At 46.4% G+C, this 27,446-nt stretch overlaps 1 protein-coding gene and 1 pseudogene across 1 annotated transcript in view; one reads left to right on the top strand and one right to left on the bottom strand.

The window, feature by feature from the left end:
* The window catches only part of ST6GALNAC5 (ST6 N-acetylgalactosaminide alpha-2,6-sialyltransferase 5), a 164,517-nt gene that overhangs the window by 26,190 nt on the left and 110,881 nt on the right, over positions 1-27,446 (bottom strand). The gene's annotated exons all lie outside the window — the stretch shown is intronic.
* On the top strand, positions 24,130-24,249 carry LOC122901334 (annotated as a pseudogene).

Below are 27,446 nucleotides of genomic sequence, written 5' to 3'. Positions count from 1 at the left end.
CTGGTGGCCGCTCTCGCCCTAGGAGGTGGGACATGGGGGTTCTCTCCAGCCAGCGCAGCCCTCCAAAGGCGTGGCCAGACTCGGACACCCGCTGTGGATTGAACTGTGTTCCTCCAACAGCCCCTTGCCACACACCCACAAACTGACGTTGAAGTCCGACCTGCGGATGTGATCTTATTTGGAAAAAGCATTTTTGCCTGCGTAATTTTTTTTTAAGATTTTATTTATTTATCAGAGAGAGAGAGAGAGGGAGAGAGAGCGAGCACAGGCAGACAGAGAGGCAGGCAGAGGCAGAGGGAGAAGCAGGCTCCCTCCTGAGCAAGGAGCCCGAAGTGGGACTCGATCCCAGGACGCTGGGATCATGACCGGAGCCAAAGGCAGATGCTTAACCCACTGAGCCACCCAGGCGTCCCTTGCCTGTGTAATTAAGAAAGTAAGTCGAGAGGGGGGTCGCACGGGATTAGAGCAGTCCTCGTGTACTTAGAAGAAGAGACTCAGAGCCACGGGGACACCCAGGGAGAACACCCGCGAAGAAGGAGGCAGAGGTCGCAGCGAGGCACGGACCGGCCCTGGACGCTGAGGCAGCTGTAAGGTACAAGGTAGGATTCTTAGAGCTTTCGGGAAGAGCCCTGCTTGGCCAAAGCCTTGATCTCAGACTCTCAGCTGCCAGGACTGTGAGAGGATCAATTTCAGTTGTTCTAAGACAGTCAGCTTGTGGTAATTTGTTCTGGCGGCTCTGAATACACTGCTCCCTACTTGGTCTTCACCCTCTGCCTCCCACCACCCCACCAGCACCCCCTGCTCCCCACTGAGTCTGGCAGCTTTCACCCTCACACTTCGTGCCCCACATGGCTGCAAGGCTGAGAATTTTAATGCAGTGCACGCCATTCCCCGGCCCTACCTGAAGAGTAAAATCCAAATTCTTTGCCAGGTCGGAGCCTTGTCCACCCTGTGGCCCTGAACTCGATTCACTTGCCATTCTCAGCTCCATGGACTGCTGATCTCCTTTCTGTCTCGGGGAGAGATTGAGGGATCGGGTGCTTCCTCTCAGCCTCCGGTCTTCGTCTCCCCAGTTATTCACATGCCCTGATCCTTCCCGTCTCTCAGGTCTCAGCTTGAAAGTCATCTCCTCCAGGAGGTCCTCCCCGACTGCCTTAATTGGACAGAGTCTCCCCCACTTATTATATAACAAGGATATTAACTGTTAATAACACTGACAAAACGTTCAGCTGATATGCCAGGCATGGTTCTCAACACAAAACATTAATCTAACACCTGAGTTAATCCTGAAAACAGCCTTGACAGGCAAGTTCTACCACGGTTCTCGTTTTTACCAGGCGAGGAAGTTGAGCACAAGTTTATCACAATCCTCTCATGCACGATCCTGTTTATTTCCTCTGACACCTACCACAGTCTCTAGTGATTTACATTTTTAATTGCCACTACAGCAAGAGTGTCACGAGAACAGAGATCACGATGCACGTCTGGCACACAGCAGGTCCTCAATAGATTGTTAAAGAAATACTTGACTGCCTTACTTTCTCGGCAAGCAGCAGAGGATTTTTCTCTGTCCAAAAAAGGTGTGGATGAGTCACCAGAGCCACAAGCCTGTTTCCAGAGCCTCCTTCTTCTCTGAAGTGCCAGGATGAGGGCTGAGGGTACAGGATGGCTCACCTCCCAGCCTTTCAAATAGCCCCCTGCTGGGATTCCCCTCAAAGGTCACTCCTACACAATTCCTTCCTCTAGGAGGCAAGCAGGTCTAAGGGCCACCTGTGCTCATTAAAACAAACAAAAAGCTGCATTTTTATGAGGGTCAGGCGACATATAATACTGCCAGACAAACCAGATTCCACGAAACTGGCTTCTTTGGCTCCTGCTACATTTGAAAGGGCTTTCACGTAAACACAGCATGGCCCAAATCTGATAACTGATAACAAAAGAATTAGGAGAATATGGGGGTTCCACATATAGCTGAATTGAGTGGAGGAGAAAAAAGCTATGGTTTCAGTTGACCAGATGAGAAAACAATCTAATGGGACAGAACATTAAATCTGTAAAGTTGAAGTAGAAAGAGTCAGACTTGGATTCAAGTCCCAGTTAAGTCATTTATTGATAGGTACTTCCCTAGTCAGCCTCAATGTTCCCATCTGCAAAATGACATGGCAAGCACTCAGGAAGGTCTAACTAGTACGACTGTCATGGGTTAATTGTCACAGACCCAAAAAGGGCCCTCCTGAATAAGCCACTACCCGCCTCTCTTTCCATCCAGTCACTCCGGAACCTGTACACTCCACCTGCTGTATCTGCTGAATCTGATCTTTTCTACCCATCTGCACCTTGCTTCCCCCTGCCCCCACCCCTGCTTCAACCCGCATCTTCCCTGGATCACCGCCAGGCCTCCCACATACACTTCTACTGTCCACATATGTCTAGGAGGACTTTCTGAAAAGCATAGCTCATTAGGACCTGCTTGTGCTTAGTATCTCTACACCCTAAAATCCCTAAGGATCCTCCTGTTGCTTTGAGGACAAAGTCCTTCCAGTGGCTTATGAGACCCTCATATCACTTTCCCCCCAAGTCCTTCTGTATCCCCCACACTCTCGTAGCTCCCCATACTCCACTTGCATTGACTTTGACTTTGTAGCTCCAAGAGGCACTATTCAAAGGTTTTGCCTTGGGGCCTTTGCACATGCCTTCTCTGGAAGCCAAGCTGGCTCACTTATAAACTGGAACATAATGTCTACCTCACAGTGGGATTCTGTGGCTTAACTGAAAGAATCATGACATTCAAAGGCTCCCTCCCCTGCCTCCTCTCTCCCGACTTTTGAAACTCCATCATTCACTCAAAGCATCACACCCTCAGAGAACCTTCCCTAAACTCAACCCTGTTTCTCCTTTTCTAGTTCTCACCATGTTGGCAATCTTTGAGTCAGGGTCTCTCTTCCCTCACAGAATGGCAAGGTTCTTAGAAACTGGGTTCATGCCACTGTGGGGTTTAGCTCACTGTAACATCCCCGGGACCTAATATAGAGTGGTTTCTCTCTAAGTATTTGCTGCACAAGGAGCTAAATTTAGTTCATTCAGGTGAGGAGAACATTCTAGAACCACGGCCCTCCCCTAGGCTTTCTCTCTGGTTTTCCTTTCCGTTTGGTATGCCCAAGTGTAGATCAAGAGACAAATCATCCCAAATCGAATATTTAATTTGATGCAAATGCTTCATCTTCTCATAGAAGACTAAGTAGTACCAACTAAACTGATTACACTGTAACCTTACTTCTATCCACTTTATTATCTAAGCATAAGGGAGTTTTCAAAATGAGTCATTATTTGAGGCTTTGAACACTGACTACTGCCAAGTAGCAAATAACCAGATTGTGTCCGTGTTGACACTTTGGTTCTCGAGCTGATGGTTTGTTTATGGAACTGCCTACTTTAGGGGCTCTGAGAGTGGAAGGATAGTCATCAGCAGCCTGAACAACAGCTCAGCACCCCAGCTGGAAACACACGAGTAAACAAAATCATAATTTCTAACTTTGCCAAGCTCAGTAAACACCATCATGATGCGTTACTAGTAAGGCAGCCATTAGTTAAATAAACACAGCACAAAGCTAAGAAGAGGGTTATTGATGCTGGCACAGTATACTTGTTTGCTGACCACTGATGGACATTAGCTGTGATGTACACACGAGGGAGCTACTTTGCCACCTGCTTTCATTTGCTGAACATCATGCATCCTCTGGGCCACAGAATTACTTACTTTGTATTAGTGAAAGATCGCCTTTTCTTCTTTTCGCTTGCTCACTGTATAGTTATTCAGTACCTACTCCCTGTGTAATGGCAGCTTTTGGGCAGGCTGCCCGGATACAACTGCCTTTGCTCCTCTGGCTATAGCTCGGTGCACAGGGGCTATGAAAGGCAGGAAAGCTGTTCCCGGCGAGAGAGACAAAGGCACACCCCTCCTCCAGCTTTGTCAAGAAACCGTGAGTGGGGGCGCCTGGGTGGCTCAGTGGGTTGAGCTTCTGCCTTCGGCTTGGGTCATGATCTCAGGGTCCTGGGATCGAGCCCCGCATAGGGCTCTCTGCTCAGCGGGGAGCCTGCTTCCCCCTTCCCTCTCTGCCTGCCTCTCTGCCTACTTGTGATCGATCTCTCTCTGTCAAATAGATAAATAAAATCTAAAAAAAAAAAAAAAGAGACCGTGAGTGGATGAAGTCAGACAGCATTGATAGCTTAAGAGCATTTCAATTCTTTTTTTTTTTTTTTTTTGAGAGAGAGGTGCTTTTTTGGTAAAAACAAAGCAACACCAGACGGAACCAGGGAAGATATTTAGGCAGTCCTCTTCGTGTCTCCATGTATTATTATTAGATCCATATATATTAGAGCTCTCTTTAGAGTACACTCCGGCATATCAGCAGATCTGTGACTCCCTGGGGACTCAGGATCCTGACTCATGGCTTCAGCCCTCTGCTCACTGGAGATGTCCCCTCTGTTCCAGCTCTTCCTCATCAGGTCCCAGAAATGCCATAATAACAACAGTGATGGTTACCAATGGTTATGAAGCAACTTTTAATATTATTATTATTATTAATCTTAGTTAATTCTAAAGTGAACCAACAAGGTACATATTACCACCTTGGTTTACATTTGAGGTAAGAGAGGTTCAAAGTTGAATTGCTCAAGGTCATAGTGTTTCTTTCTTTTTTTTTTTTTTAAGATTTTTATTTTTATTTTTTTTTACTTGACAGAGAGATAGAGAGAGAGAGCAGGTAGGCAGATCAGCAGGCAGAGGGAGAGGGAAGCAGGCTCTCCACTGAGCAGAGACCCTGATGTGGGGCTTGATCCCAGGACCCTGGGATAATGACCTGAGCCGAAGGCAGCCGCTTAACCGACTGAGACACCCAGGCGCCCCAGGTAATAGTGCTTCTAAGGCACAGCCTGTATCTTGGTTCAATCTTAGTCCTAAGTGTGTGGGTGATCTGGCCACCATAACAGGCAAGACAGAGTTGAGTGGAAGACTGGCAAAGAAATGAAAACTGAAGAGTCTCAAGAGGAGGAAAAAGAAAATCTACAGAGGGGAGGAACTAGTAGATAACAAGAATGGCAGTACAATGTAGAAAGCATTGGAAAACCGACATTAGAGGTACTGAGATGATACAGTGAGTGTAAAACTTCTTAGGGGGACAGAAAGACTAAAGAGAAAATTTAGTAGAACAGCCTAGAATTCTGGAGGCATTCAGTGCAGGAACAAATATTTCTAGCACTCAAAAGCCATCCGTACACAACACACTGCATTATAATAAGTGACATTCATAAAGGGGACCCTAAGTCATCAAGAAGAGCTTAAATTAAGCTTTGTTCACTTATCTAAGAAAGTATAAAATTAATTTGGAACCTTCAAGAATAATTTAGACAAATATGATTTGGTGCTAAAAGGGACTATACTTATATTATTTTATTTTAAGCCTCATTTGTTCATAAGACTCATTCCTCAACCAGACTTCAAAATGAGGTGCTAGACTATTCTGAAGTTATTGCTGGCGGGTAAATAAGCTTTTCTTTCTGCATTCACATGTGATAGACTTTCTGACACAAGTTATGTTTCCTTCTCCCGGGGCAGTTATAGATGGAAGCCTGCGCAGTCAGGGACCACATTCCTTGTCCCCATTCCTCTGGCGGTGGGGGGACATGCCTCCCAATGAAATCAGAGTGAAGGTCACTGGAGAACTTAAGAAGCAGGTGCCTTTCCCACTCTCTCTCTCTTCCCGATGTCTTGATATACATAGCACAGTGAACCTGGAAGTCCCTGGTCAAAGAGGGCAAAGCCAAAGAGTGAAAGGAGACCAAGTCCTTCAATCGCTGCTTAAATCAGAAATAGCAGAAACTCCCACTTTCTTGACTATGTGAGCAAGAATAAAGAAAACTATACATTTTATAAAGTAGGCAGGATAACTATAATTACTCTATCAGACAGCCAGGAAATTTTCTTTTCCTTCCCTTCCCTTCTTTTCCTTCCTTCCTTCCTTCCTCTTCTTCCTTTGTTTTTTTCTACTTATTTCACTAAGTGGCTAGAGCGCAGGAACCACAGTACAGCTCTGATCCTATCACTCCAGCTCAAAGATCTTCCACAACTCCCTATTACCTGTAGAGAGAAGTCTGCATTTCTCAAAGTGACCCTTCATGTCTTATTTTTCACTGACCCATTTGAAGAACTCCCCCAATCGGGACCATCACTCATTTACCCAAAAGTGTCATCTCCTTGTCTTTGCCCACAGAGTAGCGTCCTTTGGGAATGACTCCAGTCACTGAAAGCTAACTTACCACTCGTGGTCCCATGTCAAGGCCATTTGATTCACAAAGTGTCCTTCGTTCCAACTGCTTGAGTTCAAATCCCATCACTTACCAATTGCTGACTTTGGCAAATTTCTCAACTTCCTTGTACCTTAGTTTCCCCATCTATAGAATAATGGTACTGATAGAAACTACTGCAGAAGACTGTGGGGGCTCGGCGGGCTAGTCTGCACAGGGTGCTTGGCGGGCTAGTCTGCACAGGGTGCTTGGCTGCTCTTTGCCATCGATGCCATTGGTGACTGCAACTGATGACTTCCTCATCAGTCGTGACCAGTCATGTGTCGCCTTCTTGGGAGGCAGAGGAACTTTCCATTGTTGTGTCCCATACTGTCCTGCAAAGTGGCTTAATTAAATATAGAAGATGCCTAATAAATGTTGGCTGAATGAATGGATATGTAAGTTTATAAAGCGGCAAGAATTGAGTTTCATTTTTCCATTTACTCATGATTTGCTCAGAAGACTATGATGTTTTCCTCCAGCTTCAGTTCTACTCAGAGAATGGCAAGATCTTTTTTTTTTTTAAACACAGATCTCCCTTGACTTAGGAAGGGGTAATATAATGATAAACCCCCTGTAAGTTGAAAATACCACAAGCCAAAAATGCATTTAAAAAAAATACATTTAATACACCTAACCTCTCAAACACTGTAACTTGGTCTAACCTGCCTTAACCATGCTCAGAACACTTACATTAGCCAGCAGTTGGGCAAAATCATCTCATACCAGGCCTGTTTTATTATGAAATGTCGACTATCTCACCTTATTTATTGAATCCTGTGCTGACAGTGAAAAACAATGGTTGTCTGGGTATAGAATGGTTGTAAGTGTCTTCTTGCAATCATGGGGGGAGGCTGGAAGCTGCCACTTCCCAGCACCCCCAGAGAACATCGTACCACATATGGCCGGCCTCGGAGACGATCAAAATTTGAAGATTGAAGTAAGGTTTCTAATGAATGCATATTGCTCTCACACCACTATAAAGTCAAAAAATTGTTAGTTGAACCATTACAAGTTGGGGTACCATCTGTATCCTGAAGTGTTGAGAGGCTCTGATCATTTTTCTGACTTTCCATGAAATAGTCTGACCCACCACCTGATCACGAGTACCTGTTTTACTAGGAAGCTTTGTCTTGGCTTTCAAGGCATGAGAAGGAGAGAGATGCCCTGGCCAGGTTCAGCAGAGACAGATAGGTTCACCTTCTGTGCTTATTCCTGGACGTGTCCAAGGTGTCTGAGATGCCCAGGATTTGTCTTGAAAGGCCATAGAAGGGTTAAATGATTTGAGGCTGGAAGGATAAATATCGCTGGGAGCTGACAGCACAGGGGGCCGGAGCAGGGGTCGCTGAAGAAAGGCACTGGTAAATACAGAGCCAGACAGACTGTATTCCCTACTGCTCTGGCTCGGCTCATTTTCACTTGCACTCAGGGCTGATGTGATGTTTGCTTCAAAGATAAGACTCTGGAGGGAAGCCAGGACTATAAATCAGTCTCCAAACAAGGAGGAGAGGGTTCTTTAGAACAATATTGGTGTTTAAAAATATTAAAACAGTGAAACTCTCCCACTCAGTAAATGATATCTGGCATGAAATTAGTCCAATTCCTGATAGACTTTTCCCGCTGGATGGCACATAGGAGCTTTGCCCTCAAACCATCTACAGCTAAACTCTTCCATCTCCCCACATCTGCCACCTTTCCTGTCCTGTGATGAGGATCCCAGCCCTACCCTGCTGCCCAAACCCCAAGCCTGGGAGTCATACTAACCCTCTCTCTCTTTCTCCGCCTCGACCAATTATTACTCATTAAGTCTTATTATCCTTAGCCTCAAGTTCTCCTAACTCTGCCCCTTTTCTCCATTCCTAGTGGGAATGCCCCTGTTCAGCCCTCCACCGTCTCTCACCTGAATTCCGACAACCTTATTACAACCAGCTTTATATGCCAGGGCCCCTTGCTAGCCCACAAACTCCTTGGGATATTGTCTTACCCACAGAGCTTACTCCAGTATCCAACACACAGAAGATGCTCAATTAATGGTCACTCATTTCAAGCTTATGCTTCCAACCTTTGGAAGAGGCCAAGAGAAACTGAAGTAGACCTCACTTCTGTCCCCAAGTGCAGGTCCTCTGAGAGCAGGTCAAAAGTGCCACACCCAAGTATAAAGGAACCTGAACACATTTCAATCCATCTTCAGTATAAAAGACAACACAAATTTTTGTTGTAAGTGATTGGAGGTCGGGGAATATATCTTTTGGGATTAGTTACATTATAGAACCATGAAAAGACCTGTTGTATGGTGGGAACTGGCCCTTTCTCATTCTCCGTATCATGAACATTTTTTAGTTTCTGTTTTGGAATGGAGGTGAAGGGACTCTTGGCCAGCACCCCTCCTTCCTCTACCCTTTCCATCCCCTGGGGGAACATTGACATTGGAGCTAGCTGTTACCGGAACCACTACACTGCTGCCTGGGACCTCTGCCTGCCTTGCTCTCCATCAGTTTAGGGGAAGCCTGTGGGGCAAGAGCCAGACTCCAGCAGTATGTTCTGCAGCACAGCCTTATACAAAACACATTACCATTCATTCATTCAAAAAACAATATATATATATATATAGTATATATATATATTTAAATGTTAAAGGATTTTATTTATTAGAGGAAGAAAGAGCACAAGCAGGGGTGGGGGGCAGAGGGAGATGCTAAGGATACAAGAGTGAGCTAACTAGACATGTCTCTGCCATCACGGCGGCTACCTACAAGCTGGGGAGACAGACATCAAACTGATAAATAAGTCAAATAGGCCCAGGGCGGACACCTGCTGTGCTGTGCCCTTTCTGCTGACTTTGGAGAGCCCTGGAAAGTATGTGGTTCCTTGGCACCTGGAACCAGGGCTATATGTGTCCCACCCTGGAAAGCACTAATGTTAGCCCGCCCAAACCCTTCCAACGACACCTCTGCAAGCCAGTGCCAACACTGGAATTAGTCCCAGGTCCACGCAAAGGCATCCCGGCCAGGATGCATGGGTGTGCCTTTCAGAAAACAGTTTTACATGCAATCTGCCATACTGTGCCCTCATCTGGAGACGACGGGGTGGGTGAGAAGGAGGAGGAAATTAACACGGGAGGAGCTGATCCAAAGTGCTCCCCCAGTCTGAGCATGAAAGTTCCCTCTGCTGGCTAAGAGGCCAGGAGCCTCTCCTTAATCACATTTCCCAGGGTGCTTTTTCCTGCGAAACTGGCAGCAAACAAGTCAAAGGTGGCATGACATTTACATGAAAGAAAGAATCTCTCCAGGAGGTGAAGGAACTTGACCAAGGTCGCACAGTGAGTCAGTGTCAATGCAGGGAAGAGAAATCGCGTTTAAACTTCCAGCCCAGTTTCCTTTCCATTATGCAATGCCGTCTATTAAGAGAAAATCTTAGGAAATAATATTCTTTCCTGAAAATAGTTTGGTCAGGTGCCCGCCTCCTGACATACCTACAGGTATGTATTTACATGTTTACTATTTACCAGACGCTGAGGCCAGTAAGGCAGCAGGGGCTCTGTAGTCAGAGAGGAGACCCCTGCCTTGAGTCAGGAGACAGGCATGAGGGAGGGGCCGGTGATCTTACACAGTGCACGGAGCTGGGAACTGGCTGACGTCTCTGTCTTTGGGCTTTTCCTATCGCTTACATTGCTTGCATCACGTCCTGCAACCGTCCCCCCCTTCCGCACCCAGCACACTCAAGCCGTCTCCCTCCTGGCTACCCAAGGATGTCACTGTGGCTGCAGAAGGACCCCGTGTTCCAGATCTTCTTAACCACATTTCCTGGTTAGAATCCATCTAGTCCATGACCTGTTTTCGTCAAGACTGTTCCAGGTGCCCTGAGAAAGCTGATTCTCACAAAGTAAATTATGTCCGGGAGTACGAAAGTTCAGTTGTAATCTCTTTAATTCCTTAAGGCAAAGGCGTGTGAGTGTGCTGGACTGGACGGTCAGGCATTTTAGCATCCTTGGAGTGGGATCTGTGTGTTGGGACAGGGGGGAGATTTCAGAATCTTTGGCGGGGCTTTTTCAGTAAATCCTCAGTGCCTATAATGTTTATGCCAAGGACAAACAGAATCCACGAGGAGCTGGGGGCCGGAGGAAGGATTCAGAAGTAGAAAGGGCAGAGGGGCCGGGGAGATGACCTGCCGGTACAGAGTTTTGGGGTCTCACGTGTCAAAGGCTTTTCTGAAATCCCCCAAATCCGACTCCGCCACTGAGATTTTCTTGGCCTTCCAGAGGGAGACACTCTCTCCATCCACACTGGGGCATCTGTTATCCCACACCCGGAGGCCAGCCAAGGGCACAGGCTTCTCATCTAACCCCGGGGAGGATGCTACATCCTGCCCTTGACCTTCCATGCATCCCACAGAGTTCCATACCAGAGGTGAAACTCTGACAGCTTGGGGGCATCAACATGCATGGGTTCATTCATTCACTGAACAAGTATTTCTTGAGCTCCAACCCTTGCACGTTAGGACCATATCAGGCACCGTGCAGTCAATGGAAAGTGAAATAGCCATCGTTTCTGCCTTCATAAAACATATTGTTTAGCGGGGAAAACAGGGGTCAGATAATTGCACAAATACATAGTTATAACTGAAATAAATGGTATGAAAGAAAAGCACAGGCCGTTATGAGAATATTTTCTGGGGACACTAATCCAGGCTAGGCTTGGGGTGTCAGCATCGTGATGTGGTCCCCACTTTTGGGAAGCTCCCAAGCTGCCAGGCCCACCGGAACCAAACAGTTCCTTCCTCTCTGCCTTGGGTCGGGCTGCAGCTGGATGCCTGGGCTCCCTGAGACCTGGAACCCCGGACGGCGACCCTTTTACACAAATGGGCTGTAGTTCGGTCAGCGTTAACACAGGACACCTGCCTAGGGGACCCAGATGACTCCCATCTTTAAAAAACTTCCCACCTGCTTCACAGCTCACGCTTTTCAGGTTGTCTCTGCCATGTCTCAATTCAGCCATACCCCCCTGCTCGGCCTCTCGCTTCTCTGCCTGTGCTGTGTGAACACGGCATAATAAAGCACAGCGAGTACAGAAAAAACGCCAACCCTAAATTCTAACGTTGAAGGCTCCTGTCTCCTTCACTGCCATGAGTTCTGAGCCTGCCCCGGATTTCAGGTCCACTTTTGTGGAGCACCCCCCACCCCCAGCCGAGTGTCACCCCACAGTTCAGAACAGGCCCTGTGCTCCAATACTGAAAGCTGCTATGTCCACAGGGGCCTCGGGTTACTTTTCATGCATCTCCCCAGGAGCCTGTGCCAGGGTGGGGCTTAAACAGCACGTGCCAGCGCCTAGGGCCAGGCTGATTCTAGGGGCTCTTGTCGAAGATTCTCTCCTGGATCAGATGCTAGCCAGCCTCCTCTGAGCCTCTTTCTCCACCAGGCCTGTCAACCTTGGCCTGTAAAGATGAACAAACACAGTTCCTAACAGCTCAAGCCTGCATCCCTGACATGGCCGGGTTCCCCTCCAAGTGCCTGAGAGATCTCAAGGCTGCCAAGAGAATTTGCTGTTTGCTCCAGCCAACCTTTGAAGACCCCTATCTCCCAGTCGCTGTGGGAGGTGGGAGCCTAACCTCTTCCAGCGCCAGTTAATAAGCCCAAGTGGATTTCTCACGGACTAGTTCCCTCTTCTGATTTTTGCAGTTTTCTGCTTCTCTGCTTATACCGACCCCCACGCACATCCATCCCGGAGCCCTCGGGCTGCCTTTTACATGCCCGGACATCTCTGTACGCATCGAAGCTGGGTTCAGCTCATGTTGGACACTTTCTCTGTTGTTTCCCTCTCCAGCTTCATCTTGGCACCCGGAAAGTAAGGATTGCCACAGCCTTAACTCTCGCTACATCAGGGAACTGGGCCACTGTCACCTTGGATGGAGCTGTACCCACACGATGCAAGGCGCTTTTAGTTAATTACCCAGAAAAGTGAGTTCCAGCTACACACAGGAGAAGCTACCCCAGTACCCGTTGGCTGGGATTGCCGTAGTGAGATGCCACAGACTGGGGAACTGCCACAGCCGTAGTTCATGTCCTCACCATTTTGGAGACAGGAAGTCTAAGATAATGTGTCTGCAGGTTTGGTTTCTTCTGAGGCCTTTCACCTTTGCTGGCAGATGGCCTCCTTCTCATTGTGTCCTCACGTGGTTGTCTCTTGTTCCGTGTTGTCTGGGTCCTAATCTCCTCTTCTTCTAAGAACATAGGTCGGATTGATTTAGGGCCCACCCTGAAGACCTCATTCTAATGCAATTACCTCTTTAAAAGCCCTATGATAGACCTTCTGAGGTCCTGGGGGTAAAGACTTCAACATGCAGATTTGGGGCGAGTTAGCCCAGAACACTCAATGTGCCCAGAAATACTGATTCAGAAGAGCACAGAGGTAGGAGAAAGAAAACCAGAAAGGGTGTGAGATACCTCTCTTCTAAATGGGGTAATCCAGAGGACTGGCATTACAGATACAAGAACAAGATAGGAGGTAAAATCCAACTATTGGGAAGAACATTTTCATATCTTTATTTTCTCCTTTTTTAAAAGATTTATTTATTTGAGAGAGGGATAGAGAGAGCGTTAGAGTTCATACGTACACATGCACGTGTGCACACACACCCACACACATACACAATCACATGTGTGCATGCGCTGGAGAGGGGAAGGGGCAGAGGGAAAGAGAATCTCAAGCAGACTCCCCACTGAGCAGGGAGCCCTGATGTGGGGCTCCATCCCAAGACCCTGAGATCATGACCTGAGCTGAAACTAACAGTTGGATGCTTAACTAACTGGGGCACCCAGGCACCCCCCGGAGTCTGACTCTTTAAGCTGCAACAGAAAACAAACCCAGTTTTCATCACGATTCCTTTTACTGGTCCCCAGTGTGAGCACACTGAAGTTAAAGAGACAGAAGCATCCTTCCTTGAGTTTCCTGTAAACTAATGAACAAATCATGCAGCCAGTGTGGGTTGCTCAAAAGTCTGAGTCCCGAGGTAGCTCTGTTTTCTGGATGTTGGCAGTCATTTGAAGAACATGAGGAATCTAATAGTGTTGCAAGTAAACACCGCCTTATACCGGCTTCCTTGGCCTGCACGCTTCAGGGGTACAAAGTCCACAGGGGAAGTCAACATTTTCTACAGAACACTTTCTCGGGTCTACAAGAATAAAGTTCTAGCTCAAGCCTGTGTCTGTGGGAGAGGGCCCCATGCTGTGTCTGTAAATCTCTCTTCCTGGGAGAGGTACAATTACATTATGTAGCAAAGCTTCTCTTCAGTGAGGTGTTTGCAACCACCCTAATTTTCTGTTTTTATGGAATTGGTGGCAAGGGAAAGCTTTTATTAGAGTGATTAAAATACCACTCTCCTTGGAAGAACGCATGCTGGGTTTCTAGGAACTGGACATGTCCCAGATGGCACTAGATGTGCATCTTGTTGGCTAGAGAAAAAAAAAAAAATTTAAATAGGCAAAGAGGGGTGTAGCACTGGCTACTGACTGGCATGACCATGTCTGTGTATGAAAGGCATTTCTGTTCTTATTAGGAGGTCTGATTACACAGTTCTCAAATTTCCCCTTAAGCCTCCTGAGACGAGTGTGAGGTGCAACCTTGTAAATTGTCAGCACATATAAAGCTAAGATTTAGAGAGTGGTTTCCACTGTGCATCCTATAAAATGTGTCCCAGGAGGAAGATTAGTATCAATCACAGGCTTATTGGAGACAGAGATGGGATCCAATGATAACCTGGCGCTATCAAGTAGAGTAATGGTCTAAGAAGAAAAAGCAATCAGAGAGGAGAAAGGAATATCCCGAAAGAAAGACAGAAGGAGAAAATCAGGGGGCAATGTATCATATTGATGAACAGGGGCTGTTATCCAGGACAAAGGCTCATGTGAGCAATGCGGGTTCTCAGACAATGGATATCTCTGAAAGCTGAGCTTGGAGAGAGCAGGAGGAGATTCCCAGAGCACACCCAGCAGCCGGACTCTGGGCATGGTAGCACCGAAAGGGAATGAAGAAGTCATTACCACACGGGAGTCTTCCGCGTCCTACTTGAGAGTCATTGGCTTATTTCAGAGGCTTCTGAAAGGGCTCTTGGAAAAGAGCAAAGCAGCATTCACCATGCCCCGCCAATTGGGTTGTTGGATTCTGTGGACTTCTTTGAGCTGGACTTCCAGACATGAGTGCATGAGTGGGGGATGGAGACAAGTATGACTACTTTTGAAAAGGGAAGCTGGTCTGACAACTTTAAAAAAAAAAGACCGATGGAAAGTTTTTCTTATCCTGGAATTTGCTGACACTCCTCTTATCAAGAGGCACAATCTAACTCTCTTTAATCAGCCCGAACTGTGGGCTGACCCGAGTGCCTCATCACCCGTGAATGGAATGCACTAGAAAGTGTCACTGTGGGACTCCGAAAGCTGGATTAGAAATGGTGATATGCCTTCGGCCTGGCTCTGTCTTGGGATGCTTAATGCTGGAACTCAAAAGCTCAGGCCACAGAAAAGGGCCATTTGTAGGTGCTCTGGCCAACAGCTCTGTGTGAGGGCCCAGCCAACAGCTGGGATCCCAGCCCCAGCCTCTCTCTGACTGCAACCCTATGAGTCATGTAAGCGACCTTGGGGGAGACCAGCCTCCCTTGATCTAGTCAACCCTCAGGACTGAGAGATAATACTAGTAAGTGATTCTTGGGGTTTTACACCAACTTTTGAGTAGGTTGTTACAGATACTTTTCCTAAGAGGCATGGCGTCAACAGCATTGCCTGCTGCCTCCCAAGCTAAAAGAGGAAGGAAGGAGGAAGGAAGGAGGAAGAAGCTGCAAATACAGGGGAACTGCCTCATGAGCGCCAGACCAGAGCCTGGGCTCCCTCTCAGAACCACATTTGAGACACACTGTATCCATTCAACAGGAGGATCCCCGCTAAAGCACGCCTGTCGACTTCAAATAGCTCATGAGGAGACTCTGCTGTTGAAAGAGCATCTCAGATTTATAGTTCAGACTTCAAAGGCCATTGCTCCATGTGATTAGTACAATTAAAGTTTTCCTCCTCATCAAGATAATATGGATTCTTAGCTCCATTCTTTGCACTGTTTGGACTGTATCACACAATCTGAGGGGTTTCCATGTAGAATACAATCTGATTTTTTGCTTCAGTGTTGTGTTGGAAACACAGTCTGATGTCTGTGGTCTGAGACTTTTTCGTTTTCAGGCCAGTATAAAGTAAAAGACGGGAAAGGAAACACAAGCCACTCCTACATTCCAGAACTGTGGGCAAAATGTCAGTTTCTCCATGTGACAGACACGTGTTTTTAATCACGTCCCAGGACTGCAGGCACATCCAAGGTGTGTCTTTCTAGCAGAAGGAGCTAGCCTCCTACAGCACTGCAGTTGTGAAGGGGCAAGAACTTTCAGGAACCTCAGATGGTTGTAAACAAAGGATCCAGGCGTGCCTTCTTGAGCATGCAGATCTATTTACGAAGTCTGGCAGAAGTTGGAATTAACATGAAGTGGGAACAGAGTTGGGGCTCTGGGCAGTGTGCTCTCCGTTCTCTCCACCCCTTGGCTCTGAAGGTGCAGGCCCTCAGGGAGAACTCACAGGACTTTGTAAACCCACACCACAGTATGGTGAGTAAAGCAAACATGGTTGGGCCGGCTCCAGGGTCAGCTGGGACCCAAGGCACTTCTGCAGTGACAACAAAGCAGCTTGCCCCTACTGCTTGGAGGATGGCCTCTTTCTCCCTCCTCGAATTTTACCTAGAGAAGGGACAAGTCTTTCAATGTTCCACGCCACTGAGCCGTGGGGGACATTTAATACTTCTGCCTGGAACAAATTGCATTTGGGAAGATCTGGGCATGTTCTCCTGTGGCCCAGTCTTCAAAGAGTGTGATTGCTTGACAATGGGACAGTGTGAGCAGAGAGAGTATTGTTTTCCTTTCCAGAAGCTCAAGGGAGTTTGTGAGGTTTCACTGCTTCCCCAGGCTTCAAGGAACCAAAAGTTCCAGTAGGCAGGGCAAAGGGGCTCTGTGGGGCCCCCTCGAATTCTTTTCTAGCTCCTGGGGAAACGTCATGTTCATCTGTTCTGTTATTTCCATGCTTGTTTTCAATTTGATGCAATGGGTAAAGTTTGTAGCCTGTTCGGCCTGCTTAGTGAGAAAGAAGACAATAGAGCATAATCATGGACCAATCGCAAAATCACTACCATTTATCGAATGCTCACAAGTACCTGGTATGTCTTATGTAGCTCACTTGATCCTCAAAACATGGGGCAGGTCCTTTAATTCTTCCTCATCACACATCAGAAAAGCGAGGCTTGAAAGGAATTAAATTACTTTCCCACAGCCGCTCAGCCAGAGGCAGAGGCTGGATCTGAGCCGAAGCCTGATTCCAGGAGCCGGAAAGCTGCAGCCCAGGACTTGGCCTCTGGGGCGTGATTCAGGTCTGGGGCTTTGGAGGCGGAGTCCCTGCTGGACTGTTTCCTCCTCCCCATGTTCTGCACAAATGATTTTTCCTCTCGAAGACGCCATTCCTCCATCTGTGGAGTGAGCACAGTAACAGTTCTCTAGAAACCTATCGCTTGGGTCGTTGGGAGGAATACAAACGTTTGTAGCTGCTTCTGTGCCCTCCGTGTACTCAGCAGCCCGCAGACCGTCGCCGCTGGTAGGATTCTGAACCCTTAACGGTCGTTAGGATTCTTCACCGGGGATAAGAAGTCTAATGATCATCTGTTAAATGACTAGACCTGGCAGGGCAGAATAGATGAGATACTGAGGCAAGAGAGTGAGAGTGGCTCTTTCTGGAACTCTCCTTCTGCCCTTTGTGTTTCTAATATCCTCCGCAGCCCTGGTGTGACAGACTCTTCTTCTTCTTCCCGCACTACATCACGGAAGAGAACACTAATTCAGAATGAAACCCAAACTACCGAGTGCTGATAGGGGATCCTTGAAGGGGTGTCATCCGGATTTCATTGGAAGGGGGTGGGGAGGTGGGTCACCAGGTTATGGTTAGAAGAGTGCTCAGGTAGAAACCGAATCAAATCTTTGGCTTTACAGCTGAGGAAACTGAGGCAGGATCGAACAAAGCCCTTGTCCGTGAACGCACTGAGACTCAGAAATTCTTTTTCCATACCCTGTGCTCTTTCGCTCTGCTTCTTTTCCACTCTACTTCTCTCGCCGTATTAGCTCCTCAATATAGCTCCCACATTTTGAACAAGCCTTGTTTGTAGTATTTAATACCAAATCCTTATCTCACATTTACCTCTTTTCATACTATTGAGATTTACAAATACTACGAAGTCCTGTGGAGGAACTTTCAGTAATAAGCAGTAAATGATCTTTTCCTCCTACTAGCTAAGGATACAAGACAAGGGTTGCAGCAATTCAATATCAGGAGCTTTCCAATTTAAAAATATAAAAGAAACACGCAAAACCCAGAATTTTAGCTTTCCTCAAAAATGTAGAACATCTGGGTCACCAGGTCCCTGTTCCCTTATGATCCCAGCCAAGGGGAGCGGAGCAGCAGCCCTGTGGTGTGGGGAGGGCATCCATCTGCCCTTGTACCCAGTCTTTTATTTACAGCTCCTGCCTGGCTCCTTGAGACGTCTCTATTTGTACCCCCTAAACCCGTACGACTAGATAGCTACTAGCTCTGCTGGCCAGTCAAGAGAGAATAAGACCCTCTGTCACTTGATATCTTGTGGAAACATCCGCTGTTCTACTTCATTGACGTTGTGATGCTGAAGGAAATAGAAACTGACGTCATGTACGTGGAGAGCAGCCCTCGGGAAGAGCGCTGCCCCGGGTACTGCTTGGGTGGGAGCGCAGAGGTCTCCGCTCCACTTGCTTTCTGCCTGTTCCTGGGTACGGTCTGCAACACACAAGCTAGGACCAGGCCTGCGAGTTCCCTGGATGCTCTCTGACTTACAAGAAGGCCCAGCCTCTCTCTTTTTTTTTTTGGATGCTGTACCCAGACTCGTAGTCCATAATGTCCCATTCATGTCATTGCCGATTTTCCTTCTTTACAGTTGCTCATGTAAGTCAGAAATAAGGAGTCTTCACGATGACTCACGTTATTTTTGAAACAATTCTGAGCTTATTACTTACATTCAATTAAAAAGGGTGTGGTACATAAACAATGAATCTTGAAACATTGAAAAAAAAATTAAAAAAAAAAGGAAACATGGAAGAAGTTGCCGAAACTCCCAATTTCAGTGCAATATTCCACCTCCCCTTCTGTGCACAGAGAGCACTTCAAAGGTTGGGAATGGCGTTGTCTTCTCCAATATGAAACTATTTGAAAAAGAAAATAGTATAATGAAAAGAGGGTGCATCCCAGTGAGTTTGAGTGGAAAGGCTGACATACAAGGGAGCCAAAGGGAATGTTTAAGTAACACTGGAACACAGATGGGACCAGAAGGCTGGCAGCAACCTCAGCCTCTTCCTCAACTAGGAGCAAGTGACCTTCAGAAAATCACTTAGCCTACAGAGCCTTTTTCCAGGGGGGCGGGGGATGTTTGAGTGAGGAATCACCACTGTGTACTTTGAGACAGAGGCATTACCTATGCTGTAGCCATTCCAGAAATGCTTGGTGATGACTGAAAGTCAATCATCTTTCCTCCTGGAGAGGAGGAGGAGGAGGAGGACAAGGACTTGGCTGGGGTTGAATCTGAACCCCTGCCTTCAGGGATGCTGGTCTCAGAAGACTGGCTCTGTGGAAACAGCCAGTTACAAGCTTACAAGTTCTTCTGTGAATAGGATGGAAGCCTCTCCAGCCCACCTTTCTCCTTTCCCAAACCGTTTTCTAAGTTCCAACCATCTGCCCATTAAGTTCTGTCTTGCCTCTGGAGCTTTGCATATGCTGTTCCCTCTTTCTACAAAGTCCTTTCAGCTTGGTTCTTTGAAGGCTTACACCATTTCCTGTCCTTGAGGCTTTACACGATTCCCTCAAGAAGAAACTCTGTTAGACCACACCTAAGACTGAAATAAGCACCCTTCTGTCCTCCAAGCACCCACTCTTCAACCACTTCAGTAGGGTCCATTCTGCATCATTTTGATGCTTGCTGCCCTCTCTCTCCTTAGACTGTGAGCTCCTTGAGGTGGTACATGGTGAGCTCTCCACATGTATTTGCTGGGTGAACAAGAGAATTGTTCTTGTGCATAGATGTGTGAGAACATTAGTACATTGAAATCCACTGACTGAGAAACTATTCTGTAGAGAGACGTATGTTGCCCTAGAGACCTGGAGTCTAAACCCAGCTGTTATTAAGTAGCCACACATGAAGGAGGGTCGCTCAAATTTCTAAAACCTTAGTTTTCTAAGCCGTGAAATCAAGATTGAAAAACTCCACAATTTCCACTTCACAGATCATTGTAAAGAACATGTGATAATTTCTGCACATGGCCGTGTTTTCAGAAAATTCCATCCCGGTTGTTTTCTGGTGGCTGACACGCAGGTCCCAGAGGCCTTCTCCACCTGAGGATCCATCATTCCCCACAGCGCAAGGATGGAGGTCGGCGGTTTGGGGGCCGTGGCAGGGGCACACGTGAATCTGAGTGTGTGGTCCTGCTCTCTCCGTGGCCCGGCCAGTGGGTGTCCACCCAGCTGGGCCAGTGGCGGCTTCTGGAAGCAGCCCATCACCTAAGTCAAGAGCACATCCTATTTTTACAACATCTTCTGAGAGGGCAGTGGCTAGAATCACAGAATTCATTGCTTGGATCATTCCGAGCCTTTTAGGAGGGTGGTAGTCTGCCTGCTTATATCCTTTATTCCTAACTTTCGGGAAAGCTACACTAAATCTGCCACTGCCTCCTGCTAATTGCCTGTAAATCACCCATGTGTGAAGTTCCACAGGCCTTTCCATACGCATAGCGTTGAAGGATCCCACACAATCAGAGGCCCTGATGGGGAATCCTGTCATTCAGCCGATGGAACAGTAAAAGATGTGGAAGTAAGTGATGCATAATGGATCATGGGATTTAAAATCCAGCCTCCACAGCCGAGCTGCCTGACAAGGTTAGCGGATTATATGGCACAGCTGCATCAATTATGAAACAGCAAACACTCTCCCCTCCCCATGCATCTCAGAAGGTGGGAACCATTCTATCCTGGGTCCTTCTGTAAGAGCAGAATACTTGCTTTTATTGATCAGCCTGGGGTCTAAGGAAGTGGAAGGGATAGGGAAACACTTCGGTCCCAGGAATGACAGGCAATGATCCTTTACTTATGACTTTATCCACAATTTGGCTTGACAATTGATGGGAAATGAAGTGTGATCAATTTCAGCCGACTGTACATCGTTTCCTATTGACTGACCTGCCAAATCGTTGATTGAATAATTAGTTAAGGTTGGGGCTGAGCAGCCATGTTGCACAACCCTCTCTAGGACAAGTCCTAATGGTGTCCCAGAAAGGCCAGCCTGCTGCCACAAGCTGGGACATTAATTGTTTATCCTTTCACTTAAGGTGGTGAGCCACCATGTCGATGTAAATAAATGTTAATAGCCCCTAAGGGTGAGTGGCAGCTGGGAAATGTGATGTAGCGTGAGGATTTTAGTGATGCTTCTCCTGGAGGAAGGAGATGCTTCCAAATGTAAATAGAACTCAGGGGAAGACAAGTCATGACACCTCTCCGGTTAAAAGAGGAGGTTTCTCAGTGATAAGGCAAGCTGCTACAGCTTGATGAACAAGTTGCTGGTAAAGGCAGCAAATACCAGCCTTGTCCCCCCACCAAAAAAAATCCTAACCACCCAAAAGGCACTTTGCCTAGTAGTCACTGCTCGAGAAATATTAGCTTCTTTCCTCCTTGGCAATTCTAGTTTTGCAAAAGGGACTGAATGGTTTTTACCATCATCCACCTTCCAGGGGATATAACTATGAGATTACATACAGAATCACAGGAGCCTAAGAAACAGGGACCTGACTTCATGCTGACACACGGACCCAGGCTTTGGGGTATAGATCCAGGTCTGAGCACTCCATCAAAGAGTACGTAAGAGTCCTTCGGCAACCTGTTGGCTAGTTTTGGTTGTTCATGAGGCGCCTAAGGGATGTGGGGCTACCTTCACCTTATGTCCTGTTACACACTGCTCCCTGTGCCTGGGATACACTCCACATCAATCAGGACAACTGCCAATCTTTCATGACAATGAATGGTAATAGAAGGTCCCTTTAGGGGATTTTCTTGGACTTGACTGTCCCATCCCTAAGAGGTTTGAAGGGCCCTGGCCTCACTGATAACAGGCCAGCTCTCCAGTATGTCTATGGAAACATCACATGAAACTGGTGCTGGTTTCCTGTTAGTGTCCACTGCTCAAACTGCGAGATTCTTGGGAAAGGGACCATTTTTTCTTCATTTTTATATCCTCCTCATTAGATCCCTTTATTAAAAACTCTTCCAATCAGGGTGCTTGGGTGGCACAGTGGGTTAAGCCTCTGCCTTCGGCTCAGGTCATGATCTCAGGGTCCTGGAATCAAGTCCTGTAACAGGCTGTCTGCTCAGCAGGGAGCCTGCTTCTCCACTCCCCGCCCGCCTCTCTGCCTACTTGTGATCTCTGTCAAATAAATAAAATTATTTGGAAAAAAAAAAAAAAACCCACACACACATAAAACCTCTTCTAATCAACCCATGGTCTTCTGGAACCTGAGTTGAAAGCCCCTAGGCTAGACTTATAAAAGCCCTTCCAATTGTTCACAGTGTCCACGGGCTCCCCAATGAAGAGAAGGTCCCAGCTGGCTGGAGAGCAAGAGCGGCTTCATACTGATGTTCCTTTCTCATTCACAGAGCAGAGCTCATCTGGGTTTCCTGCGACTTCCACACCCATCACAGTCAGGTTGCTGGGGTTCTGCAAAGTCCTTAGGCGTCAGTCAATGAAGTATGCTCCTGGCCACAGACAGATGGTCTATGTGTATCTAAGACCCAAGAAACTCCCAACCATCACTTCCACAGAGAAGGCCTTTCTCTCTCTTCTAGAGTCTCATACTTCTGCTGCCTAGGGATGATGCAATTCTCTCCAAATTTCCAAAAGCTCTTGGTCACTTTGATTAGCACAGTGTGGTCGTTAAAAGTTGTCAAATCACTAAGCTGCACATCTGCAAAGAATGTAATTGTGTGTCAACTCTACTAAAAAAACAAAAAGTCTCGGGCATCAGAATCACCAGGTCAGAGGTAAATCCCAGCCCATCATTTGCGAGCTATAAGATCTATGGCAAATACCTTAGCTTTTTTGGTGTCTCTCTTTTCTGATCTATAAAATAGTGATGGGCCACCTGCCTGGCTTAGTCGGTAGAACATGCATCTCTCACTCTCAAGGTTGTGAGTTCAAGACCCACATTTGGTTAGAGCTTACTTAAAAAAAAAAAAATGGAATCACATACTTTAATTGGGCCAACTGTGTGATATGTGAATTGTATCTCAATAAAGATGTTATTAAAGAAATAAAATGGTGATGATAATTCCACCTCTTTCAAATAATAATTGTGAGAATTAATGGTGATAATGTATTTAAAACTCTTGGAACAATATCTTGTATATGATAAGCCGTCCTTACACACAGTTACTATGTCACCATTCCCACTATATTGCAAAATGATAATACAGTATAGAGTAACTATACACAAAAGAATTATGTTGTATGGTATACTACATATGCACAATATAAAAGGTGAAAATAGAAGTCGCTTATTTAGGAAATAAAAAGAAAACAGGTACAAGTCATCTGAGGTCCAACTATGCAAACTAAACGTGGGAGGCTGCTCTCAGAAACAGTTATTCCCAAACCCGTTGGACTTTAGAATCATTTGGGGTATCTGCTAAAAAACAAAAATACCTGGGCTGTATCCCCGGAGAATACTTCTCATGTTTTTTCTATCCCTCGACAGTGAAACGGTGTCCTGTGACTCCAGGGGCTGCCTCTACAATGACACTTTAGTGTCCCTAAGACTCCATTCCTGTTTGGATGTTTGGGTGACCTTGTACAGAAGAGAGAAACCAAGACACATAAAACAAAAATGTTTCTCCATCCCTTAGTTCTGCTTGGGGAGTCAGTGGCTCCCACCGGAAAAGCTCTCATTGCTCTAAACGCTGCTGCGCCAGTGAGGGCTTCCCATAATGTCCCACGCCAGCCATGTCTCACCCTTAAAAAAAGGCTAGAGCTGGGGTGCCTGGCTGGCTCAGTCAGTAGAGCCTGTGACTGCTGATCTTGGGGTTGTGAGTTAGAGCCACATGGTGGGTGTAGAGGTTGCTTAAAAATAATATATATATATAGCCAGAGCTTATTCCCAGCAAGGAGTCCCTTACCAGCCAGAAAGTGCTAGGGCGTTCTGTTCCCGGCTTCAAAGAGGCCAACAGCAGTCGCTTCAGAATTCAAGGAAAATGATCAAAGTTTCTTATCTGCACTGAACCGTCAGGGGATGAAGAACTTTCTGCCTGTTGAGGGTCCTCAACAACTGAATGACATGCGGATTTCTTGGGGCAACAGAGAGGCATCTCAACTTGCCCTTCAAACATCATTTTTAGGAGAACTGGCGAACTAAATCAACTTGTCTCCAGGTGGTAGTTACTTTCAGAAATAGTCTGAGAATTTCCATCTCCAAACTAATTAGAGTGTTCTCTTTGACAAATTTAAGGAGAAACGGGCCAGGTGTTCGGTCCAGAATGCCCAGGTGTCCTGGAACCATGGTTCAGATGACTGACACGCATGGAGTCTCCTGGCTTCCTAGGGTGGAGACCATGGGCCACATGATTTAAATGCAGTGACTCAGGCTGCAGGAGAGTGCTCCAAGGAAGTCTACGGCCATACCACCCTGAACGCGCCCGATCTCATCTGATCTCGGAAGCTAAGCAGGGTCGGGCCTGGTTAGTACTTGGATGGGAGAGTGCTCCAGGGAAGGAGGGAGATGTCACCTGGAGCAGAGCTGCCTAGATCCACTGGTTGGGAAGCATTAACCCCAGTGGTTTCAGTTGTATCTTGCATGGTTATTGTTTACATCATAGATAAGCTCTCTAATCAATGAATAAATATCTATTGATATGAATAAATATCTATTGAGCACTGATTGTAGACCAAGCTCTATGCTTGTCCTTAGATAAAACAGATATAATGAAGCTCTGTGTCCATAGTACTGTCACTTCATGGATGGTCACTGGTAGAAATGCCCAAGGACTCTGCTTCAAGGACTCTCAGAGCAAACATTTTGAGCTCTCCATGTGGCTATTGCCACAGGCTGACAACCCCTTCAATTCAATTTTTTCTAGCTCGTCTAGAAATTAGAAGGAATAGCAAATGGGAAAGGATCGAGGTCATCCTATTAAAAAAAAAAAAGTGATTTTAGTACTTTCCATAAAAGAGGAAATTGGCAATTTGTCCTAACAAAATACTCTAAGACTAGTAAGAAACTTGAAGGCACCTCAATTTCCACAGTGATAGAATTGTTATTTTCTCAGGGGGGAAAAAGATCACCTAGAACAAGGTAGGAGGTGAGACTAAAGTGAGGAGAGAAATATAGCCACAGAAGGAAATAAATCTAGGCAGGTAGATCAGTTTCCTGTCACATGGGGGAGGCTGGGAAGATGGTATTTCTCCCAATGCATGACAGTTCATGTTGCTCACAGAACTCAGTCTAAAAATTGGTGGGTTGAGCCGCTGCCTTCGGCTCGGGTCATGATCTCGGGGTCCTGGGGTCGAGTCCCGCATCGGGCTCTCTGCTCAGCAGGGAGCCTGCTTCCTCCTCTCTCTCTCTGTCTGCCTCTCTGCCTGCTTGTAATCTCTCTCTCTGTCAAATAAATAAATAAATAAATCTTTAAAAATTGGTCTTTTACCCTCATTCATTTCCTCTCTTGATCCCTTTCCTACCCCTGACTTCTTTATTCCCCTGCTTTCTCCCCAGCACACACTCCCTGCAATCCCCACCCCAGCTACCCAGAGGTAGCATCTGACCATGTCCCTGGTATCTCATATTTATGACAAAGTCACATTGTTCCAGAAAATACAGATTGCATTGTTCCTCTACCTATGATCCAAAATTATTTGTCTCTTCTCTTACTACAGAAAACTCCATTCCCATCCATCAAAGCCGACTCCCAACCAAACTCCCACTGGGTCCAGCTGCTACTTTCATCTTAGCCCAAAACGGAAAACACGAGATTGAATAAATTCACATTTTCATAGTGTGCTCTTCCAGAAAGTCTGTGGAAAACTACCCAGGAGATGTTTTTGGGGGGTTTCCTCTAGCAACCCTAATATCATTCCAGGCAAGGTGCTAGCATGTGAAGTGCTGGTTGTTGTTGTTGTTGAGAAAAGATTGATTTGGGATTGCTTCTATGGGGACTCCAAGCCACTGAAAAATTGCTCAAATAATGGGCAATAGCCCAAAAAGGAATCCCTGACTGGCTACGAATAAACAGCAAGCTTCGGTTCCATAAAGATCTTTGTCTTCACTTGAAATGGTGCTAGGATGGTTCAAAGACCACCTCCCCTGGAGCTTAATTTCTGGCACCGACAGCCATGGCGGTCAAAGGCACTTTTTGTAGTGATGGAAGTATAGATCATAGCAGCATTTATTAAGATAACGGCCTTTAGCTAGTATTCTTACCAAGTGCCTACTACATCTACCGTGCTGAGGCATCCATATGCAATCTTTAATATTTCCAAATTTCACGGGTTAGATAGTATCATTATCCCGTTTTATAGACAAACAAACTGAGACTCAAAGACGCTAACTCTTTTGCCCAAGGTCAATGCTAGTAACAGATACATCTGACTCTGAAGTGCATGCTTTGTACCCTTCCACGGGTAATCGTCTGCTTCCCTTCCCCTGTAATGTCTCAGTATACAGAAACATGAAGCTCGGCTGCTACCCAGAGAAAGTTCTTGTGTATACCGTGAGTTTTCTTTGGCAACATTACTTAGAACCGAGTGTCCCAGCACCTATGAACCATTGGCTGGACATTAAGCTGATGTCACTTTTAGTCTATAAAAATCAACCTTTCCAACAAACTAGTGAGTGCTACTCTGAAAATACTGAGATCCATTCTACTCCCACAGGACCAAACACACACAACAGTAAAAAAGAAAGAAGTGCCCAAAGAAAATGTCAATCCTAGACATCCATCACTATTCAGCTGTACATGACCCTTCGGTGCCCTTTGAACTGTGAAGATCAGGGGCTCTCCCTTGGGCAGAAAGGGGGCTAAAAGTTTTAGCCACAAAACCTTGCAGAAAATGTGAAAGAGGTGAGAGACAAATCCGTGTGTCTTTTATCAAGATTACAAGTTGGAAGTTCTTATGTCCTACAGAGCTTTACATCTGCTTCCTGGCATTCAAATATTTGGAACTATGAATCAACCCAATTATTTTCCTATATTCAAACATTCATGAAAGCACAAAGGGTGGGCAATGGGAAATAAAGCATACTCCCCAGTTTTCCTCTTTTTCTCTCTCTTTTTTTAAAACACCATCCTGGATATGTGTGGGAGATCCAAACACATCTACTCTCACTCCTGAAACTTTCCACCTGCAGTAGAATGCAAGTCCTGAGAGAACAGGAACCCGGACTATTTGCTGATGGCTGTGTACCGAAGGCCTAGAAGAGTCCCAGACACAGGTAGATGCACAATAAATATGTATGTATTATTTTTTAATTAAACTCTGTCCTCAACGTGGGGCTCAAACTCCTGATCCGGAGAATAAGAGTCACATGGTCTACTGACTGAGCCAGCCAAGTGTCCCCACAATAATGTTTATTAAATGAATGAATAAACACACACGGAGAGCACTTCAGAGCAGTTGGGACATGTAGTTCTGAGGCCTGCATGCAACGTCAGAGGCTATTATGTTCCACTCACTGCTCTAATGGCAAGAGGATGTTTTTGGATAACTCAGAGTCTGTCAGACTATTGAATCAAGCAAGTAAGTTGTGGTGGAATGATAATAGTAATGGTCTCAGCTCTTTCTCTGCCTTGCCAGATCCATACGCTTTGGTAGTGTCCTCCATACTGCCTCTGGGTGTGGCCAGGTGACAAGCTTTGGCCAGTGGGACAGGGAAAGTCATGCAAGAAAACACGTGAAAAGTGCTTGTGCATTGGAGCTGGGAACCTTGCCACC

The sequence above is a fragment of the Neovison vison genome, chromosome 2 (assembly GCF_020171115.1).
Source record: "Neovison vison isolate M4711 chromosome 2, ASM_NN_V1, whole genome shotgun sequence".
NCBI classification, from domain to species: domain Eukaryota; kingdom Metazoa; phylum Chordata; class Mammalia; order Carnivora; family Mustelidae; genus Neogale; species Neogale vison.
Note: the sequence above shows the minus strand (reverse complement) of the source record. Positions and strands in the feature narration are given on the sequence as shown.